Here is a 24,197-nt window from a genome sequence, read left to right as displayed (position 1 = left end):
TGTCTACCTATCCTCTTATCCTTGGGCAGCCATACATCACAACCGTTCGCATGGAAACAAAGGTCTTGGATGATGGTTCTGCTTATGCTAGCGTAAAGATCAGAGATGGGAAGTGAGTTGTGCAATTTTTTATTGTGTGTGTGAATCACGAGAGGAACCGCAATAATCTTCATGAGTATCCTCTACCAAAAGTGAACAAAGAGTTCAAAGAGTACAGGGATACAAGGGAATGTACCATTGTAAAGCTGGATTGCAATGGTACAAGAAGAAAAATACTCTTGTCTGACCCAAAACGAGAAGAAGCTTTTTGTACAAGAGTCTCTACTCTCAACATCTATGAAAACACCTTTGGAACTGACAACCATGAAAACACCTTTGGGACTGATAAGGATGTGTACCTTACCTCAGCAAGCAAAAAATTTATTTGCACATATGATGAATGGGATGAACAAGGTTCTACATGACTTCATACCTCAAATCACAATGCCATTTCCTGATGATGTGCCCATCAAAGGATGTGCAGACAAAGATAAAGATGAAGCTATGGATTCAAGGGGGTGCCGTAAGTTTGTTCCAAACCATATCTAAGATTGTGAGAAGATTTTGTCAAAGCTGGAAGAAGTTAATCTTACCCTGTCAAGGAAAAAATCTGTATTTGGTGTTAATGTTGATTGTGGGGCATATGTGTGGTCCTTATGGTATTAGGCCTTGTCCAAAAAAGATGGATGCAATCAAAAACATGAAAGAAACATGTACAACTATAACTGAAGTTCTAATATTTCTTGGTGCTTGTGTCTTCTATCTTATTTGGATACCACATTATGCACATGTAGCAGATCCCCTTTATAGGTTGTTGAGAAAGAATCAGAAGTTTTGATGGGAAGAAGAGCACACAAAAGCCATGAGAAATCTAAAGAAGCTACTTCTTTCATCACCAACCTTGAGAAAGGTAGACTATGCATGTGAGAGACCTGTCATTTTGATAGTGGACACAAGTCCTACAGGGATAGGATGGGCAATAGGGCAAGATGATGATGAAGGAAAAAGGTATGTGGTGAGATTTGGAGCCAAGATTCTGAGTTCTTGCCAACACGATTATGCACAAGTAAAAAGGGAACTTGGGGGGTGGTTACAGCATTGAGGTGTGACAAGGATTACTTGATAGGTGCATCAATGGTTGTGGAAATTGATTGTTTGCCTCTTCTTAGAATGATCACAAACTGTTCGACTCCTGATATTGCAATGCTGCAATGGATAGCCTACATAAAGTCCTTCAATCCTGATTTCAAGCATATTGCAGGGAAAGACAATCTAATGGGCAGATATGCTATCTAGGGCAAGGTATGAAGATGAACAGGACATGATTATTAAGGGAGATGATGTAGGCACAAAGTTTTATACTATTGATCATGCAAAGAGTAGTCATGCATGTTTTGTGTCTTCACTTGAGTCCTTTTCAGAGGAACTATATGAGGATGAATGGCTCTTGATAGGTCGCTACTTAAGTTCTCTGCAGAAGTAGGTTGATTGGACTGAGCAAGAATTTAAGAGGATAAGAAGAAAATCATATGGATACTTCTTGAGGGATGGCTACTTATGGAAGCATCCTAAACAAAGAGGTGGAACACCATTACGCGTAGTATGCGATAAGGTTACTCGACAACAAATCATCAAGGAGTTCCATGAAAGTTTATGGGCAGGAGATCGAGGTGTATGGGCAACATTTGCCAAGGTAAAAAAGAGGTATTTGTGGAAAGGGATGTATAAGGATGTGGCTGAGTTTGTGGAGTCTTGTGTGACATGCCAAATGTATTCAAATGTACGACATCTTGATAGACTACATCCTACTTATTTATTATCCATGCATTACAAATGGGTTGTGGACTTGGTTACAATGCCTTTGGGACTTTGGCAAATAAGGTATTTGGTGCTTGCAAGACAAAATTTGTCTAATCAAGTTGAAGGGCATGCATTGAGGACAAAGAGTACACAAGATGTTTGTAAATTTCTTCTTGAAGGTGTGATCTGTCGCTATGGGTGTGTTGGAAAGATAACTGCAGATAGAGGAGAATTGGATGTTGATGAAGCAAGGGAATTCTTCTCTAGAATGGGCATCAAACTAGATTTAACTTGTGCTTATAACCGAGAGGGAAATGGAAAAAGTGAAAGAGGGCATCCTCCAATAGTCAAAGCTTTAGCTAAGCTTGTAAAGGTAAGCTTCGAGAGTGGCCAAGGTTACTGCCATTTGCATTGTGGGCTGACCGTACAACACATAGTTCAGTCACTGGCTATATGCCATTTGAATTGATGTATGGTCAAAAACCTGTGATGCCAATTGAAGATGTAGTTCTTACATGGAATGTACTTCCATGGGAAGATGGAATGAGTAGAGAAGACCTTCTTGCATTGCACATACGGCAATTGGAAAGAAGGCCTAAAGACATTGAGCTTGCAAAAGCTCGACTAAAGAATGCAAGGCTGAAAAACAAAGATAAATTTGACAAGATGCATAGGCATATACCAAAAGACATTGAAGAAGCTGATTGGGTGTTGGTGTACGATAGTAGCCTTGAAAACTAGTACTTTACAATAAGGAAGCTTGCAAAGAGATGGTTTGGTCCTTATGTTGTCAAACATGTGCATGGAAATGCAACTTAGACCTTGCGTGAACTGGATGGGACAGAATTGAAAATTCCCATTGCAGGAAAAAGAATTAGATTATTCAAAAGAAGAGGGGATGCTGATCCATTTGATGTACAGCCACGTGAAGAGGATGATGAAGCTAACTATATGCAAATTGAGGCTGAAAGCGAGAATATGGCGTCTAACCATGAGTTTTAATGCTCTACAAATGTTGTCGTGGCACATACTGGAGGATGTGCAGGTTCATAGGGGGTGGATTTCATGTTGTGGCATGTACATAATGTGAAATAAAAACATTCACCTCAATCTTGACACTTCCTGATGTATGCAAATAAAAAAAATCATGTACATATTGTGATATATGTTGAAGCGTTTACTGCGGTCATAGGTGTGTACACTGCGGAGTCGTGGCCCTAGATGTGGCACATTTGCGTGCTTTTCCACTTTATAAGATGCTTGATTTGTTTTTACAATGTACATAGTCCAAGTGTTTCATGGTGGCACACTCATCTCGCCTATAAAGACTGGTGCGAGCAAAAACTACCAAAAATAGCAGCTAACAGGCACCGTTGCAGAATTACATGGCAAGTGACCCAAAATGGTATATTGATGAAAAATGATGCTTATCTTTTCTTTTTATGCTTATGCAAGTGATCCCACATTTAGGGATTTTTTTAACTCTGTTTGGGATTTTTTGTATCAAAAATGGGATTTTTTGGGTTCAAAATGAGTTGAAAATGACCTAGTTTTGGTCCAAAATGGAAAAATGGCCCAAAAATTGACACATTAGCTCATATTTCCATGGGTAAGAGATGGAGGACTGCTTTTTACAGAAAAAAACCAGCAATTTTTCTCTACTGTGTAATAGCTTCCATGGTTGCCCAATTTGTTTGTGCTGTAGTTCCGCCTCTTTGCAATTTTGAATCTGAGCTTGTGAGGGAGTGAATTAGGGTTTCCCCTTATCGGTATGGTGTTTGCGCTTCACTTTAGAAGCTCATAAATCTTTGCAAATTTAGAAAATTGTCGTCGTGAAGGTGGAAGCTCGAGCATTCCTTTCAATTGTTTGATGTTACGACTATGTAATTGGGGGCGAGGCTACATGCTACCATGAAAGAGGTTTGGGTTTTGATTGAGAATTGTGCTTGTATGAGCATTGAGGTTTCATGGCTGAAACTTTAGTGTTTTTAAATGGTCTTTTAAAGTGAAATTGAATGTGATTTGGTGATCCTCTCATCATATTCTCGACTACAAAAACAAGCAGACTCCAAGCACGATAGGAAAGAGGGTTTGTGACTTTGCTGTCGTCACGAACACTCTTATATTTTTTGTGACCCTTAGAAATAGGGTTAATTGATTATCCACAAACTCTTTTTCACAAAGTGTTTGTGACTCTCATCATGAACTCTCACAGCCCAGATGTCTTGCACCTTTCCAGCTAGACCGCACACATTCCGACACCATTGCCATTCTAGGACGGGATCTTAAACCAGGTAATTGGCCATGAAAGGTATTCAATCATGGATGGGTTTTCTAAATACTTCTGGATAGGGATCACGCTTGAATACCAGCTAAATACGATGTTCATCTCTACACGGGGTTGTTTTGCCTACGTGGGATTCCATTTGGGTTGGTGAATGCATATCCCACACGTCATGATTTGATGAATAGGTTGTTTGGTCCTTAATTTGGCCGGTTTATTAGGGTGTTTGTGGATGATATAGGTTGTTATAGTTTGACGTCGGAGCACCTACCAAAGCTACAACTATTTTTTCTGAGGCTTGACAAAGAAGGTGGTCAATGAACCATAAGAAGTGCAAGCTGGTGCAGCCTGGGGCATAGCCATTAGGTCATGTGGTGCCACAAAATTGAATAGAGACTGATCCGCAGAAATTAAAGGCATTGGTTTTGATGGAGCCATCATAAAATGCTCAAGGTTTGGCTTCATTTGTGCATAGGCTCAAGTATTTGTTGCAATTTTTTGGATGGTGTTGTACTATGTGTATCCTCTTTGGAAGAGGGCTCAACAGGTGCATGGTTTCCAATGAGATGAGGAAGCGCATGAAACTTCTGACAAGGTCAAATAAAATTTTTGTGAGTTTCTGACTGTGTGTCCTCCCAATCAAGAGGATGATTTTTATGTGGCTATGATGGTAGATATTGTGGCTATTGGAGCAGTGTTTCTATAGAAGGTGGGAAGAAGCTACAAGCCTATCTACGTTGAGAGCACAGTGATAAAGCCTGGAGAGACGACCTACATTGAAGCGGGCAATGGGTGATGGCTTTAGTTTTTTCTTGTAGGAAGTTCAAATGCCAAAGTTTTTTGTGATGAGGTCTAACAATCTATTGCCAAAAGTGGTGTTGCATTTGATGTCAAGAGATAGAAAAGGAGAGAGCTTGAGCACTTGCAAGCGCGCGTGCATGCACGCACACACACACGCACACACACACACACACACACACACACACACACACACACATACACACACACAAAGATGGAAGCAAAAGACAATACTTCTTCTTCTTCACTAACTCAAGATAAGAGGTCTACAAAACATAAGGTAAAGTACAACATAAAAAAGGGAAACTAGTACAACGGTCTAGTGTAAACCGCAAGTGAGTGAGATGAGTAGATAAGTGTGCCATCAATCTGGTAGTTAGACCAGCTCAATGTAGTACAGCTATAGTATTACTGGAAAAGATATGCATATCCACCAAGGCATGCCAATGATGATGATTGTCGATGGTAGTCATCCAGGACATCGTACATGTTGAGCTTGACATCTCAACATTTGAGAAAATTTATTTTCTCAAAGTCTTATGATCTAGAGGATGTCCACACCAACAATGAGGCATAATACCTCACTCTTTATTTGGTTCTGAAGCAGTGCATGGAGTTTGGCATTTCCAGGTTGGTGGTGAATGGTGATGGGTTGCTAGTCATCAAGCAACTTTTGGGCTAATGACCAGTAAAGTAGGATTCTTTGAAGCATTGTTTTTTTGCCATCAAAAAGTTGTTAAAGTATTTTGAAGCGGTTCAATTCAATCATAGAGAGTAGAACCAAGAGGCGGACCAACTAGCTACTAGCAGGGTACATGTATATTTTGCAAGCTTATATGTGGCCCCAACCACTTATGCAGGTAGGGAAACCCTGAAGGAGATAGAGGAATTTTTTTAGCACAAGCTAGTGTCCAGAAGACTTGTCCAAGCTACAAAGGAGAAGAACTGGGCAAAAGGCTCCTAAGTTTACATTGGTAGTAGGTGAAGACCTGATGACCTATGGTCAAGATGGAGTGCTAAAAAGAGTTCTCTACAAAGAGGATATTGGCATGATGCTGGAGAAACGTCATGAAGAAAGTAGACATCAAGGTAAAGAGAAAGTGCTTTTTCAAGTCCTAAGAGTAGGCTAATGGTGGCATTCCATAGTGCGAGATGTGCATTATTGATGCAAGACTTGTCACAAGTGCCAGACCATGGGTGAAAGTCGACTAGTAGCCAATTTGTAGGGGGGTATCATCGCCCAAAGTGCTTTTGAGAAGTGGGGCTATGATGCCATTGGTCCACTCCCAAAGTCTACAAGTGGTAAGATGTATGTTGTGGTAGCCACAGTCTACCTCACTAGGTGGGTTGAGGCCAAGGTAGTAAGAGAGGTGAATGCACATGTGGTGGCTTACTTTTTCTTTGATAACACATGTTTCCATTTTGGAGTGCCTTGGTTTCTTGTTTTTGATAGGGGTCAAGGGTTTAGAAGCAAAAGATGGTGGCCTAGTTTTTCTTTGATAACATCTGTTGCCATTTTGGAGTGCCTTGGGTTAGCATTTTTGTTGAGCTTGATTGAGCTCTTCCTCCATTTTCTCTATAGTTGGATCCAGGTCTTCTTGCAGATTCTCTAAGGGTTTCTTTGTCTTGCCCTTTTTGAAGTCCTATGAACAATCCTCTGAGGAGCCGAAAGAAGACTCACATGTAGTAGTGACGAGTAGACATAGTGACAAGTAGACATCAAAAACCCTAGGACTATTGGGTTTGGTTGACAATGTACTGAACGTGGAAGTAGAGGGCAGATGTTGCACACACCGAAGGCTTTGTGAAAGGTGAAGGCACAAAAACCTCCACATCCATGGTGCAAGTCATGCAAATCTTTGAGGATAAAGTGCATGATCATGTACTCTACACATAGTTATATATATTCTCACCATGAATTCCCCATGCTCTTGCTACCTTGGTTTAAGGACTGCTGCCTGCAATGTGGTCAACAAAATACCTCTAAATTTTCAAAGCTATTATTGCAATGAGTGGCACTACCCCCTTAAACACATGAGCTTTCCACCATGCTTAGTGCGAGAAGGAAAACTACCCACAAAGCCATGCGATTTAGCCTAAAGATCAAGCCCATTCGTTGCTGAATTGTGCATTGTGAACTTGAAAACTCAAAGAGCCTCATCAATGCAACTGTGCACCTTAAAAAGTCTGAACAAGTCCCACAAACAATTTTATTGCTCAAATATCATGTATGTGCCTGTGAGAGAAGTTAGAGGATGCTCATACTACCACCCAAAACACGTGTTGCAGGTTTGTGTGTCCTTTGTGGCATGATCTAGTTGGAGCAATGCAAAAATGTTGCAAGTTTGGACCTACCCATCAACGGGGGGCCTCATACCCCCAAAACAAAATGATGTCCATCCACTTTTCAACATCAAATGCGGAAAATCTTTGAACTATTGACACCTCACACTAGCCATGAGGCCACAGTTCTGCACCTTTCATCACAATTTTAAATTAGAATTTTTAATGGCTAGTGTGCATAAAAGGAAAGGCTACTGCAGCGTGCTCTTGTGTGTAGTATGAACCCTTTCTTAGGAACCCCAATTTTGACCGTCAACTTCTATGCCAGCTATGGCAAGCAAGAGTGACTTTGACCTTCCTATCTTCTATGGAATCAAAGACTTCCTTGTTGTTTCCCACTGGTGACAAGCCTCCTAGTGTAATGCCATTCTCTCTCATCTTTTTGGCTTTCTTATTTCACCTTTCATTTCACATCGTAACACGTCTATGCTTTTCTTGCATTTTATTGTTTTAGAATGCTAAAGTGAAGCTTCACCTTGCATAATTGCATAATTGTAGTAAATTCTACACATACACACACACACACACACACACACACACACACACACACATACATACATACATATATATCTATATCTATATATATATATATATATATATATACGCTTTTCTTGCATTCTATTGTTTTAGAATGCTAAAGTGAAGCTTCACCTTGCATAATTCTAGTAAATCACACACATACACACACACACACACACACACACACACACACACACACACATATTAATTAGTTCTTTTATTTCACCTTTTATTTGACACTCTCACATGGCTTGACTTTTCTTTCATTCTATAGCTTGATTCTATTCGGGAAAGTCTCTTTTATTAAGCGGTTGCCGGCCAAGTTTCCTCCTCGATCACTTGCAAAGAAGCAAACCAACAATACTAGCAAAAATTTTGAGATTTGTAAGATTTTTGAACTACTTTCTCAAATATTTCACCGGTTTTTCTTCCCTTTACCATGGTTTGCAACTGGCTAGTCTCAATTTTCAAGCGGCTCAAGGCTAAGCGGAGGCAATCCTTTCCTAGACATTGATTCTAGTTAAACTCAACCTAATGATTTTGTCACTTTCTTCACTTGTTGAGCTCCTCTTTGACTCTATGTGGGTGGTGTAGTGGGTACCCTATGCAAGATAACAAGCTAGCACATACAAAAAGGGGGTATTTAGCTCTCTCTCTCTCTCTCTCTCTCTCTCTCTCTCTCTCTCTCTCTCTCTCTCTCTCTCTCTCTCTCTCTCTCTCTCTCTCTCTCTCTCTCTCTCTCTCTCTCTCTCTCTCTCTCTCACACACACACACACACACACACACACACACACACATACATGCACATGCATTTTCACACGCACATGCACATGCACATGTATGCCAGCCCCTATGTTCATCACATACAAGAAGGGAGACACAATTTTAAACCCATCTTGTTGTTGTTTGTGTTGCTTAGCCATGGCACGTAGAGAAACATGATGGATGGTACGTGAGGAAGCAAAACAAGACAATTCAATGATGAGAGGTTTGTTGGCCCCCCATTGTCTTAGAGGTTAAGATTTGAGTCCGGAGTCATATTGGTTCAATATTGTGGGCATGATTGCGGGCACCCATCATGCCCTACACCCATTGTCTTAGAGGTGAAGATTTGAGTCCGGAGTCATATTGGTTCAATATTGTGGGCATGATTGTGGGCACCCATCATGCCCTACACCCATTTGTGCCAACGTTTTAGCAAACAACAACGAGCTCAATGAGATATCACGAGTGTAGAAAATCCGTAGCTTTACTTGTAGGAATTGTCATTTCTTGTTGGGACAATGTTGGGGTATGAGGACAACTTTGATGCAAACATCAATCTATGTCTTGGTGTTTCCTGCTAAGAAGGCTTTGATCAAAGTCTGCAGATCTCTAAAGAAAATCCGTGAGTCTGTAAGTGCTTATGCTTTTTTGAATAAAGGGGATGCAACCCAAGATTCAGAGCTAATGTACATATTTTATGAAACAAGTCTTGTTCCTTTTTAGAAAGTAAGTTTACAATGGGAAAACACAATTGAAGATAAGCATGTTCAACCACTTGACTTCGTCAAGTTGAATTGGTTTGTTGAGTGATTGCTCTTGCATTGTAGCACCATGAGTCTGCAGACAAACTCTGCTCTATGCCTTCTTCCCTCCTCCATCACTATGGAACTAAGCTATGCATTATGGAGATGATGGCAATATTCTCTTATGGGTGACTATTATGAGTTTTGTGCTTAACTCCATAGTTGTATCTGGATGTTTTCTAGATTCCTCTAAGGTATATGTACAATGCATATGGAGGACCAAAATTAGTGTACAACCATGAAATACACCTAAGTACCTATACATGTTGTATATCAACTCTCCAATACCTCCTTAAAGCTAGATGGGTGGTCTAAAGCGAGCACAAGTGGTTTGGTGGCAAGATTTTATTTGGTAGTAGAACTACACGTCATGCTGATACGGCCATCCTTAATGGATTCCTAAACAATGTGGTAGTCAATAGCTTTTATTGCAAGACTCGATTTATGCCTTGTAGACATGTTTTGTCCAGGACAACCATTTTCACATTCTATGAGGTAGTAGAGTGGGCTAGTCAGTCAGGACAGACTCTTGCTATCCTCCTCTTCTAGATTTTGAGAAGGATTATGGATAGGGCTTTCCGTGAAAATGAGTTACATGAAAAATATGCTATCCATTCTCTGTTAATGAGAAGATTGACCGGAATTTCAAGAATACTCTTGTAAGTGAATGGATAGCCTCACAAATTAGAAAGACATTTGTAGCTTGTTTTTATCTTGACAATATAGATATATGTGACCCTTTAGCAATCTCATTTGATTACTGGACATTGAGGGACTTTCATTTTCCTAGATAGTGGAGGATCAATCAATCAAAAGTAGTATTGAAAGTGTTTGCTTGCAACATTGCTGACTCTTGAGCTTCATTTCTTGCTCTTTAGCCTACAAATGATCACCTAAGCTTAAGCCCCACAATTCATTATCGGATTCTTATTCATCCATTATTTTTGGGTCTTGTAAATCTACAATTATTCACTTGCTACCTGTTCCTCCATTGGCTTTTTTGCTTGTGCTACAAAAATCTACAATTTAGCTAACTATTTACCCTCACCAATTACTAATCATGCATGGAGTCCATGCTACTTCTACCAGCTACTACAACATTGTTGACATTGACAATCTCTTCTAAGTGCTAGGTTGAACAACAATTTTCTATTGTGATGAAGAATTGTTGGTGCAGTGTTGGGAACTCTGTAATTTCATGCCTAGCTGACATTATAAATGGCATGCTTGACCTTTTCAAGATTTTAGTAGTTTGTGAGGTTCTCCTCTCTTGATCTATTGTTTACACTTCTTAGATTGAAATTAATTTCGTTCATGTGTGAGCCAAAGCACCTCGGTGATAGCACAATCATCTCTCTCTTTCTCTCTCTCTCTCTCTCTCTCTCTCTCTCTCTCTCTCTCTCTCTCTCTCTCTCTCTCTCTCTCTCTCTCTCTCTCTCTCTCTCTCTCTCTCTCTCTCTCTCTCTCTCTCTCTCTCCCCCCTTTTGATCAATTTGATGCTCATGACTAGCACAATGTCCATCACAAATCCAATCAAGTTATTGTAGTTGAGCTAGCAACATTGAATGCATATGTTTTACAAACTTTGACTTTTGTGTGTTAGAAAGGTAGGGTAGGGAACAAGACGTAATATAGTAGAGGAGATGGACGAGGTTTGGCTGAGAACTAGCCTTGGAACGAAGAGGTTAAGCATGGTAAGATGCAAGTGAATGCTACCTTTGTTGGTGTTTTATGACTTGCAATTTTGAGAGGCTCTTATGACTTGCTTCATCTCTCTATTTCTCACTTTGTATCACCAAATACACATCCTCATGATATCATAGTAATATTATGATGAAATTCTTGTCTATATGTTGCTTCTTCTAATGCACCCAGTGCAAGTTATCATCTAATTGGTCTCTTGCTTGGTCTGCTCTTCTAGATGCCCATTGAAAAATGAAAATTGTGTGCCTTTGAAGATTGGCCATCGAGTGTGCTGTAGAATTTCTAAATTTGATGCTGCGATGTATGTGTTAATGAGTAACTTCCATGCAACCATTGGCATGCAAGAAGAAGCACAAAACATGAAATGCATGAGAATCTAGAATAGTGCTCAATATTTTCTAGGAGGTCTTTGCTTAGTGGAAAAGTTAATGAAGTAGCAATATCCATTGCCCAATTTAAGCATGGACAAAAAAAGCATTCTAAGGAGTTCAAAGCAATGAGTTTTTTTTTTTTATCTCATATAAAGCCTCACTCAAAAGAAGATTTGTTACAAGCCATAAGGATTCATGCAAAGATTTTCAAAATTCTTTCTCATGGGTCTCCTTGTTGAGTTTGTATGCAAGCCCCTTACAAAATCACATAATTCTTGTAAGCTTTATGGGCAGGATGTTGCATCTCAAAATGCACTAATTGTAGGATATGCTCAACTTGTTTATAAGAAGGAAGTTCTAGATTACTTTTTAGCAAATGTGAAATTGAATGCATGTGAATGTCGATGGCATTATGCAAGACGTTGACTTGAGTGAAATAATTCAAGCTGATATTCCTCATAGGGATTGCTGGAGAAAGCTGTCTTCATTGGTGATTCTTTGGTCCATATGTATGCCAAATAAATGCTAAGGTTTGACAGATTGATGCTAGCATTTGTTAGTCATATTAGAAGCTATGAATGTAACTTTATAGATACGTAGTTTGAAGTGTTAATTTGTTGAATTTAAGAGAGAATCTTGTGCTCAAGATTCCTAAATCTTTGTCTCTCGGAATGAGTTGATTGAGGGATTTGGCCAATAGGGGTAGGGCCATTAATTTTAGGGTTGTTTTTAGTGCATATAAAGCAAGGACCCGTCTCCAACTGCAATTACCTTCACTTGTATGTAGTGGATACAAAAAAGTGTTTTTTGGGCAATAAGCCATATATTGACATGGGTAGAAGGATTCAAGATAATATTGTTAGTCAAGGCCTTTTGAAAAAAGAAAAAATTATGCCTCGTAATGCCTTGTTGACATGTATGCTAAATGTGGTGTACTTAAGAAAGAACTAAAAGAGCATCAATGCAATAGATAGAAGGATTTGTATTGGCACTATAAGATTTTCCCTCGTATAGTTGAAATTAGCAAGTTAGTGCTTTTATTTAAGACAAGGGATTTTTTAGCCATGTAATAGAAGTGCAAGTGTCAAAGATGGACATGTTTCCTTACGTTCATGGGAAGTATACAGAGTCGTATGCAAGGCACCCTTACAAACTTAATTCAAAGTGCAAACTACACCATTAACACTCTATTAGGATTAAAAAAAATTCTTTCTTTCTTTTTGAGGAGGAGAGCTTGTTTTTAGGAAGAGACTCTTCTTCTTCATGTGTCACAGAGATCTCCACAGATTTGGCAAGAGAGGCAAGGAGCTTTTCCATCTCTGTTTCATCACTTTGTTTGAGTTCCAGATCAAATAGGCTTTTGGTACTTTTCTAGTATCTATAAATGTTGCTTTGGTAGTTTTGTTAGTGTTTCATAGTTTTGCTTATGTATGGTGGTTTGATATTTTAGGTCAATTGGTAGCTTCAGGTAGATTTTGTGAATTTTGGCCACGCTATTTTGGTAGTTTTTGTTCATATAGATTTCTCTTCAGTCTTTTTTGTTCTACTTTCTTGTTTTGGTATCTTATATCATGTTTCTCTTAGATGTTTGGTAGTCTACTAATTTTGCTATTTTGGTAGTGTTGGTTGTGTTGCTAATACTACTAAACCCTTGTTGGTAGCTTTTGGTATTTTTTGGTTATGCTTTGGTAGTTTATGGCATGGATCTAACAATGTTCTTTGGTAGGTTACATACTTTTGGAAAGTTTATTTTTGTCTTGGGTGTATTTAAAATGCTTTTGGTACTATTTTGGGTCTCCTTTTGGTGGTTTATGGTAGTTTGTCTCGACGGTGTTTTGGTAGTATTGGTGTTTTAGGTAGTTGGGGTAGATTCTGACAATGATACTTTGGTTAGGGTTTTTGGTTGCTTTCTAATTTTTCTAGTACTAATTGGTAGCCCATGGTTCAAATTTGATTCTAATGTTGGTAGTTTATGGTTATCTCTTGTCATTAGTCACTTGGTAGTTTTTGGTAGTTTCTAGTAGTTTTTGGTACTATGATGCCTTTGGACTCCCAACTAGGTTCTTGGTACTAAATTGGGACTATTTGCATTGCTTCTAGTTGGCAACAAGCTGAGTATGATATGTTGGAAGCAACAATATGGAAGGAAGCACAAGGCCAAACCTCTTTGTGAAGTAGATGATTGTTGATGTTAGGCTTGGAAAGAGATTCATGCTATATCCTAAAACCCAAGTTGTTGATTTGGTGGGTATGATCCATGTGTTTGGCATGTGTGTTTCATGTGGTGAGCTCTTGGAGTCTACAGGGTTGTTGGAACTTTTATACTCGAGTGTCGACATCAATATCACCTCATTTGCTTTAGCATTTTGTTACAATGCAATGATCATTGTGCCAAACCTGGTTGTAGTATGGTACAAAGAAAGGACCATTGTGCCAAACTATGGTCATCCCTTAGGTGGCAAAGTCTTGGGTCAATGGGCATCATGTTGTGAAGAATAAGTATGTGCATTTTTTAAAAATCATATGCTTATCTGCACTGAATGTGAGTTTGTTTGTAAGAATATGCTATCTATCCTTTTTTTTTGTAGAGGAAGAGGATGATACAATTGCAGAGGTGGTGAGGTATAGGCAAGTGCAACAAAATTTGTTCCAAGTCATATATGGAAGAGGATGAGGTTACTAAAGAGATAGGGGATGTTCTCTAGGATTTAAAGTATGGAGAGGTGGTGAAGGATGTGCACGGTGCCACAAGATTGGGAGGAGGATGTGGTTACTAAAGAGATATGGGGTGTTCTCCCGGAATTAAAGTATGGTGGTGTGGAAGAGAACGGGACTGCCAAGGGGCAACATTGTGACACCGCGGGGGATAGTGAAGGAAACAATGACTATGAGGACAAAGGTGCCAAAACTAATAAAGACAATGTGGGAGGTAAAGTCTCTGACATAGTGGAGCTAGAAGATGCCCTCCCAGATGCTGTTGAGAATGCCCAAGAGGAAGTGGAAGTAGAGGATGCAAAAGTGGACAACAACAATGAGGGTGTGGATCCAAAGGCTAGTGATTCTATACATAATCCTCTAGGTGATTCTAATGTTTTTTCCACCCTATCCAAGCTTTTAATCTACAAATAAAGAAGTACAACCGCGCATGTGGCTAGTTTTCTTGTGCTTGCCAACTCTAGCCTTGGTTGCATGCTTACGTATTTTTCACATTGTGCTTTTTATTTTACCAAATCAATTCAACTTTTGTCCTTTATCTCTCATCTCTTGTTCTCTCTATGGTACTATGGTGTATTCAACTTGTAACTATGTTTCAATGTTACTATTCATTTCCAAACTAACTACTACACAATCATAGTACCAAATTGGTACTACTTAATACCAAATTTGGTACTGTATGATGTCATACCAATTCTCTTTTTTTGATATAATTAATGTGCTATCTATTTGCCTCCACTCATTTGGACTATTGGTATGTAGTAAGATCTTGGTGGCTAGATGAGCCACATCCAAACACAATGCTTGCAGGTTGTTGTGGTTGCTAAACCATGGTGGCTTATTGTGCTTGATATTAATGGGTTGGTACTGACAAGCTATAGACAACTTCTAGGATTCCTTTGGGTTTTGGACAATGAGCTCCAAACAAGGATGGTCTATGTCAATAGCTCACTAATTTTTCTTGTAAGGCTTGATGCTGAAGAGTTATTACAAACTCTTAAAAAGAAATCCATGATAATTGTGTGCTTCTATTGTAGAAGGCAAAAGTTGATGCATATGCTTGCTTCCCTTGACATGTGATGGAGATGTATTTTGCAGGTACTAATGCCTTGAGTGTGGTAGAGGTTAAGTTACTAATGCTTCTAGCCTCCTTTTTGACATGGCAGATGAACTCTCCCAAGAAAATTGTGAGACATGGCGGAAGAGTATGACAAAGGTAACACACATGTTGCATTGACAAGCTTGCTTTCTTGAAGAATCTATAGACAGTGTGGGCAAGGCACCCCAAATTTGATGCTAGCAACACGATTCTAGTGGATGACTATCAACAATCACCTTTCCTTGGTTGCTTATGCCAACCATGACCTTGCCTCCACCTTCATTAGAAGTGGGAAGATGCACAAGCGGAAAGAATCATCATCTCTCCCAGAGATGACACAGGCTATTTCCAAGTTGTCTAGAAAGTCTGCAGCATCTTAACCCACCTTACCAGTGAAGGTTGGAAATGCTACAATCGTCATTGTGAGAGTGAGCAAAATTATCTTTGACTTTAAAATCCCTTTTTTTATATATAAAAAGATTCAATACATGGGTGGGTGCTTGGTAGATGGAAAACATACTATACAAGGATGAAATAACTATATCAAAAAATACTTCATGGTTAATCATAGCGAGGATAAAGGGTAGAGAAGAAGTGTTTATCTCTTGCAGTCGCTCTCTACCAAACATGGTTGAATTGAGTTGCTAGTAGAACATCTTGCAGTCCAAGATTACTTTGATTTATTGAACTCTTTGTGGTGCATAAGGTTGATCTCTTGTGAAAGGTTGATCTGTTGGGTCCATCACATGCTAATGTAGAAAGGATCCTTCTTTTGTGGTGGAAGGTTATAGTCGCAGGTGTAGAGCTCTTGGTAGTCGAGGTCAAATTTATAATACCACAAGACAAGGTTGTCTTTGTCTTCTAGCTCTAGGATTGTCTAGAAATCTCTTGGAGAAACTTGAACTCTCTATCTTTGAGCAACTTCACTTTCCTGCAAGGTAGAGTGCCATCTAGAGCATACATGGGTGTGATGAGATAGGTGGTGATTCTTACCACTTGTATTGATCCCAATTGGATTGATACAAATCAGACTACAAAGTCATCATCATAACCTTGATCCACAAGTAACACTCCTTGAAGGTGGAGGGTCTTATCTTTCCGCCAAGCAAACCCCGTGTCAAAGACTTGTCGATAACAACCTTCATCACTTCACTCGGTAGACGACATAGAATCCATGCTGCTATCTCTAGTTCTTAGCTCATGAGATGAGAGTGAGGTGTAAAAAGAATTTGGAAGATTTACCCTTTTGTTTTGAAGACGCGGTGATTGTCGACGCTGAAACGCCCTTGAATCTTTTGGTGCAAGGGAGAGGGAGGGACCAGGTGCTCATAGCAGCTTCCTCAAGTTGCAAAGGCTAGTTGTGGGTGTCGGTGGAGAAGGTCTCAAAGGTGGGGTTGTAGGTGTAGAGAACATCGATGCTACTTGAAACCTATTGAAGTAACAATGTCCGTGCGAATGTCAAGGGTGAAAATGATGGCTCCTCCTTCACTTTGGGTTGCACTCATCTTGAAGGTGTGGTTTTTGGCAACAGTGTGAGCATGATGTGGCACGTGTCTTGCTTTTATGCCTGTGAAGATGATGAGAAATGTACACAATTTGAGTAGAGAAACGGGGTCTTACTACCTCTTCAACACTGACGATAAAGCACCCTGGTAAGAGTGTCTTGATGACTTGTGTCAAGATTTCTATAAGGTCCTCCTCTTCGGTGGTCTAGTTGGAGAATTCCAGAAGCCACTCATCCATGAAGAAACATAAACATGTTAGTCTTGTGAACTAAAGGTTTCAAGAGCCCTCCTCATTGGGGGTACCAAATGAGAGGCGGAGATGCAAATGAGACCCTGTGGCCTCTACACCAAGACTGTGCACGATGGCCTCATCATGAAAGATACACAATAGGGACACCACCCAGATTGGAATGCGGCTGAGACGCATGGTAAGGGGTTGGAACATAACACAAGAAGCATTTGAGAGGAGAGAGAGGGAGAGGAACAGATCATTAGAGCTTCATTAACATGGGCTTCATAAACACCATACAAACCCTTCATGAGCACATAATCAACATCTTACAATCTGATGTGTGTATGGTAACTCAAACCTCTTGGCCATTAAGAAACATACACACACACACACACACACACACACACACATACACACCATAACAAACAACCATAGCCAATAATATGCCGTAGTAGAATTATTCATAAGTAGAGGTGCATATAAAAGGATGTATATGTGACAGACTGAATGTTAGAACTTGATTGTGTGTGTCTTCATTTACAAAAGAGGAGGCCTCCTTTTATAGACTAAGAGAGTGATTAGGGAAGAGATTATGAGCAAGAGGGGTTACTATAAAGTAACCTCAATTAGGAAAATTCCCCCAATGAGAGAGCTCCATGTACCCTGCTTATTGATCAATTTCCTCGTAATCTCCTTCACGAGCTTTGTCTCCATGCCATCTTCCATAGCTTGAGTCCAAGAACTTCCTTATATTATTTGAGAGAATATTGATAAAATAAGAGAAATTACAGCAATTATCTCTTGAAATGATTCACAACTTCCGTGTAATTCCCTTTAACTTCCTCAGGCAAAGAGTCAAACCAAGTGCTGGCATCTTTCCTAAGGACCACCTCAAACATCTCTACACGTTCTTGATCAATTACTATCCTCTTGATACGACAAGACATCTTGAAATTTGCTTTAAAAAAATCTGCATCCTCTCCAGGCTCTCCAAAGAAAAGAGGATATCCGGACATTTGGCGTTGGGACTCCATTGAATCGGTTTCAAAGTGACAACACGTTTTTGTTTTTCTTTCTTAAAAAATTTACACAATAATGTTTTCTAAATTGCAATCTATTCTACAACAAAATAAAAATATTCACATCAAATGACCTATGATAATCAATAAGAGGCAGGATGATAGGGTTTGGTGATGCGAGAATTTCTCCTACTCTTTGGACACCAAACATGAACACCATACGTTGTTGAAAATGGATTTTTCTACTAATTGCAATGTTTATTCTAATGTGTGGAGTGAAATGAAAGGGGAAAACCTCTATTCTTGGGCCATTATCCATTGTCTATGCATGACCTAATTCTTAAAACAAAACAAAAATATAGACGTCCAAACTAAGGTCGTACCTAATGAGAGGCAAAATAAAAGGATTTATTGATGCGTTTATCTCTGCCAACCTAAGAGGACCTAAAATTCTACGAATTACACGTTGAAATTGCAACTTAGTACTAACAATTATGTGTACCTTTTGCCTTGCAATGGGAATGAAGGGATCATACAAATTCTCGTGATTCAAGCAAGCTACTTGATTATGCTAAAGGTTGAGCCTACACAAAACATATACAAGCCGTCCTCAGTGGGGGCACCAATTTGAGGCGGTCCAGGGCGGGCAACAAGAAGAGTGGCCTCTAAACACCCTTCGAGGCTCCCGTGCTGCTCAATTGGGGTCGGGGCAAGCACAATCAGAGACAACAACAACCCACAGCCAGAAACCAAACAAGAAAAGAGGCACCACCTAGTTGTAGATGCGAACTAGGACGCACGTGATATCTCCTTGTACTCAAACGCACAATGAGAGGGGAATGCAAGATAGCCACACACACCAAACACAAACATTCACCATGCCAGAGAGAGGTAAAGAGCACAAATCAACTTGAGCAACTCAGTCTTAGCCTTAAAGACTAAATGCACACAAAGCTCGATGAGAAATAGAGAGACAGCACAAAACTTGACCTTGTTGCCAATACACAAATTGTCTTAGGGTCACGGGAGCCCTCTCACCAAGCACCCTCTTACAATTGACCTTGTAGGCAAACAATTCAACAAGCCCTCAAACCACCAAGCATGAAATGGCACAACAAACTTCAAGGACAATATACCTTCAACCACCTGATTAGCCAACTTATCAAGTCAATTTGGAGAGAAGAGTCGTAGTTGCAGCATACAATTGCACATAAAACTATGAATCTTATTTATGGACAAGAGTAGGCTACAAGTGTGATTGCAGAGTATAGTATCACTTCACTCCTCTAGATGGCATAACTAACTTCAAGCTTCTCCATGCACCTATGTGTAGTGATGGAATAGAGCACTCACAATGCACACACTCTACACAACTAGGCTTGAAGAGTGGTGTGTTATGTGTTGAGAATGGTGTGGTGTAGTGTGATCATGGGATTCACAAGGGAGAGAAGGCCTCTATTTATAGGTTTTAGAAGCCCCAATTAGGATTAGACCTAATCAAGTTTATTTGAAGAAATAAAAGATTGTACATATTTTATTTTTTTAAATGAGGGTGGGTCTCTCTTGTCCTTTGAGTCACATGGATGTGGGCTCAAGGGAAGAGAATTATTGAGGATGAAAGGAGAGAGGGATTGAGTGAATAATTTGGGAGTGCCTACTCTAGTAGAGGGTGCATTTTACAATAAGGTTAGTGGTTAGTAGTTAGTAATTATCACTACAAAATATGTACAAAATCATTCACCAAATGGTGAGATATATGATGAGAAAAGTTAGAGAAGGGATAAGCTTGTAAAGCAAGGTTGAAGCTTGGAGAAGTTGACATTCACCTCTTTACAGCACCGGTAGAAGAAGCGGTCAGCATGGCGAAGTAACGCGTGTCGATGAAGCTATGTTATCTTCAAACCTTGAAAAATTCATGATAAAGCCTTCATTTGCAAAGGTTAAACTTGGATTTTTGCTGATTTTTTGAAGTTCTTTACAAAGCTGAAGAGAGTATGGTAATATGGACATATATGTAGAGAGAAAGGGGGACACCTAGGGTGTAGAAATGGAGGATGAAGGCTATGGAGGTGTGAGAGAAGTGGCATTGGTGAAGAGGGTGAATTAGGACATGGGAGTTGCACGTTTGGGAGTGGGAAGGAGAGGGAGGAGTGTGTGTGAAAGAGGAAAATGATAAAGTGGAAGAGGGAGTGTGGCTGCATAGCATGGGCAAACTAGGGTCCACCAATAAAATCATAGCTCACAGCTCGTAGCTCAAAAAAATATGAAAACATTTGAGGTGAAAGTTCAGCTCACGAGCCACAACTTTTGTTTGTATCACCATTTCAAATTCGGGGAGCATGTGATCTTTAAAAATTCAGCAAAACCGACTGTTTTTCCCACTCCACAAGGTCCTTGTGAGGTCCTTCTTTGGATGATTCTTTTGAATACCTCCAAGAGTGAGCTCCCCATGGTGCATGCATGCATGCCACATTCCCTTGACCTTATTTGGTAGGTCTATAATTGAAGATATTGTTGAGATCATGATATAAGTGAATAGTACAACTAAGAAAATCAAATATTGAGGGGTCTAAAAATATATATACATGTCAAATATAAATAATATAGGTGGAAAAAATATAAAGGGGTCAAAAGAAATCTCTCTCATTATAAGTCTACCATAAAAAGATGAATGTTTTTGGTGGTCTAATTTATGAGAGTAATAGAGAATAGATGTAGGAAGGAAAAATGACAATAGTGAAAAAATATACACATAAATAAACTAGTTTTTTTGGATTTTTGTTGGGATGGAGTTACACCAAAAATAAGAGAAGCTTGCATGGACTTATTTTTATATGGAATAAAGAGTATGCAAAATGGTAAGAAAAAATATAGTAATGGTGAGTCAATGTACATAGCATAAATAACACACCATAGGTAGAAATATTTAAATAAATATCAAAATAATTATGAAAATCCCTTTTATTTAGGCCCTATATACAATGAAATATTTACACACAAATGGGCCATAATATACTTATATTTTTTATTTTATTTTTTATTTTTTTGGCTCAACTAACCTAGTGACTAGCTAATTAAGGGTTTTTAAGAAGATATGGGAAAAGTCCCCTAACTCACACACGCCTATGTACAGTGAAATGGTAGGGATAACCAAAATGTTTGAGTGATTTGATAGGGTGAGTTAACTCACTATGGCAATTACGGAGAGCCAAAAAATGGCTATCAGTAGGTTGTTAGGGGTCGGACACACTCTTTGTAGGTGGCGGAGCAAGTGGCTCTGAGGGTTGTAAGTAAAATGTGGATGGGCAAACCCATCGCATAGTTATATGTATCCTTGCCATGAATGCTCCACTAGCTGACCGCCCTTAGTCTCTATGCTCTACTTGTGACATGTTGAACATGCATTGGTTTGTCTGTTTAATCGTTACTAGAGAGATTCGCTTTGGGATTCGTCTCATTCTTCACTTAAAATTGGCTGGGACTTTTAACTGGTTTATTTGTTTTGAACTGGATTGATTGGATGATTGGTACTAATTCCTTCGCTAGATTCATCGGATGGCTGACTACTAAGTATTTCATTGATACCAGTTCCTTCATTGAACTGACATAAAACAAATCCAGTAGTTTCCCTTTTGGTTTTGGTTATGGTTCTCCTTCGAGTTCTAACTCCACTAGAACCCCTTCTATTCTTGCATCTCTCTCACCTTGATCCTACTATCATGCCAATTCTTTGCCTTTGTTGTACCACTTCTTGTTCCAGAGTAGCCCTCTGTCAGATATTATCTAGCTATAATAGATCACCCAGTCGTTGCTTCAAGTTCTTATTGAAATCCATTCCATATTAAACAGCCAATGTTAAGCTTGGAATCACAAATTCCATAGGTACAATTGCTTATGTGCCATAAACCAGTTTAAATGGAGTAATTTCCGTCGTGACTTTGTAATCAGTTTGGTAGGCCCATAATACTGTCTGAAGTATGGTATCCGAGTGGTGTGGCTCCGTCTAAACAATTTTTGTAAGAATAGTGTTGATGGTTTTACTACTATTTTTAGCCTGACCATTGCATCTGGGATAATTTGGTATTGACTTCCTGTTTTTTATTGAAAACATTTCCATGAGAATTTCCATCGTGTCATTTATGAAATTATTGCCCTGGTCTGACACTATCTCAAACAATGAGACAACCATATCTCCACATTATATTTTCACAAAGGAAGGAAGCAGTTGACTTAGTAGTGTTATTTGTTAGAGCTTTGCCTCCACCCGTTTGTTGACATAGCAGGTAGCAATAATGATATACTTGTTCTTTCTGGGAGTTATCTTTTTGAATGATCCAAAGAAGTCAAGTCCCCACTTCATAAAGATTCCTAATGGTAGAACTCGAGTTAGTGGTGTCATGTCAGCTGTTATAGTTCTACCCATCCTTTGGCAGATGTCACAAGTCTTACAAAATGTTTTGACATTAGCTATCATCAACTGCCACCATAATCCTGCTTGAAGGATTTTCTTGTATGTGATGTCAACTGAAAAATGACCTCCAAAATCACCATAATGTGCTTCAATGATGACTTGCATTCGTCCTTTTAAAGGTACACAATGCCAAATTACTCCATCAATTCCAAATCTATAAAGCGCTCCTGCAATAATGGTGAACTTCAGACTTTGGATGATCAATGTCTTTTTCTTGTTCTGAGGCCAATCTTCTAGGGATTCTAGGTCAGTAAATGAAGGAGATCATATACTTCTTGCCATTCTGGGTTTGGCTCTTTCTCAACTGTGCTTTGAAATAGTTCAACATCCACTGGTTCATCTCTTAAGGGTGTTTCATAGTAACCTTCATTGCTTCTTGAAAGAAATTCAACTCCACAATGTGACTTTTTTGGTTTGTGGAAAATTTTAAATTAAGAACATCATCCACATGATCAATCTTCCTTGTATGATCACCTTATTAATCAAAAAAATAAAGCCTGATGATCAACATAAAACTGAAATAATTTCCCTAATAGGTAATGTCTAAACTTGGTTGCACTAAACACCATTCGCATTGCCTCTCTTTTTGTTGTTGAATATCCTTGTTCAGCTAAACTAAATCTACAATAATTGGCAAAGTAGACTAGGTGTTCTGTCTTCCCATCAGGTTGAGCCAATATATCACCCATCATCATTCCTAAAGCATCAAAATGTACATGAAAGATAATATCCCAATTGGGTTGGCCAAGAACTAGCTTCCTGCTAATCGTATCTTTCAAGCATTGAAAGTTTCTTTCACATTCTTCAGTCTATATGTATTTAGTTCCTTTCTTTGTGAGCTCATAAAGGTGTAAGGCTTTAGCTGCAAACATGTGAACAAATCTTTGATAAAAATTAGTGTACCCCAAGAATGAACTCAATTCTAAAACCATAGTTGGTGCTCTTATCCTCAACCATTTCAATGCCATTTCTTGAAACAATGTGTCCTAGTAACTAACCTTTCTAGACCATAAACATAGACTTGAATGCTTTTCTCCCTGCACCTTTCAAAAAACATATGTGCATCTCTTCTGTGGAAATTATAGTGAAATCATCCACGAAGATGGCTAGAAATTTATGCAGAAACTCACTAAAGATTTCCATCATACACCTTTGAAGGTAGTTGGAGCATTACAAAGTCCGAATGGCATTATGAGATACATAAATGCTCCCCACTTAATTATAAATGTCATTTTTGCTCTATCTTTTGGTGCAATCTTCAGCTGGTTATAGCCACTATGGCCATCCATAAAGCTATACATCTCTTGGCTTGCAATTTTTTCCAGCATCGTATATGCAAATGGCAATGGAAAGGGGTCTTTTATAGTCTGGGCATTGAATTTTCTATAGTCAACACAGATTCTAAGCTTGCAGTTCTTCTTTGGGACTACCACTAAAGGAAATAACCAGTTGTTGCTTGCTACCTCCATAATGAATTCTACCTTAAGCAAATTATCAATCTCCTCCTTGACCTTCTTTGCATAATTAGAATTCATTCTGTATCTTTGCAGTCTTATTGGTCTGGCATTAGGTTTCAGTGGTATGTGATGCTGGCATACTTCAGGATCCACTCCCTTCAGATCCGTATGTTCCCAAGAAAATGGGTCTCTATACTTATGGAACAATGCTTTGGCCTTTCCCTTAATCTCCGGCTTTAGATGTTTGTTGATTTTAATCATTCTTGGTTACTC

Source organism: Adiantum capillus-veneris, chromosome 18 (assembly GCF_014529385.1).
Source record: "Adiantum capillus-veneris isolate H3 chromosome 18, ASM1452938v2, whole genome shotgun sequence".
In the NCBI taxonomy this organism is placed as follows: Eukaryota; Viridiplantae; Streptophyta; class Polypodiopsida; order Polypodiales; family Pteridaceae; genus Adiantum; species Adiantum capillus-veneris.
This window is presented reverse-complemented; position numbering follows the sequence as displayed.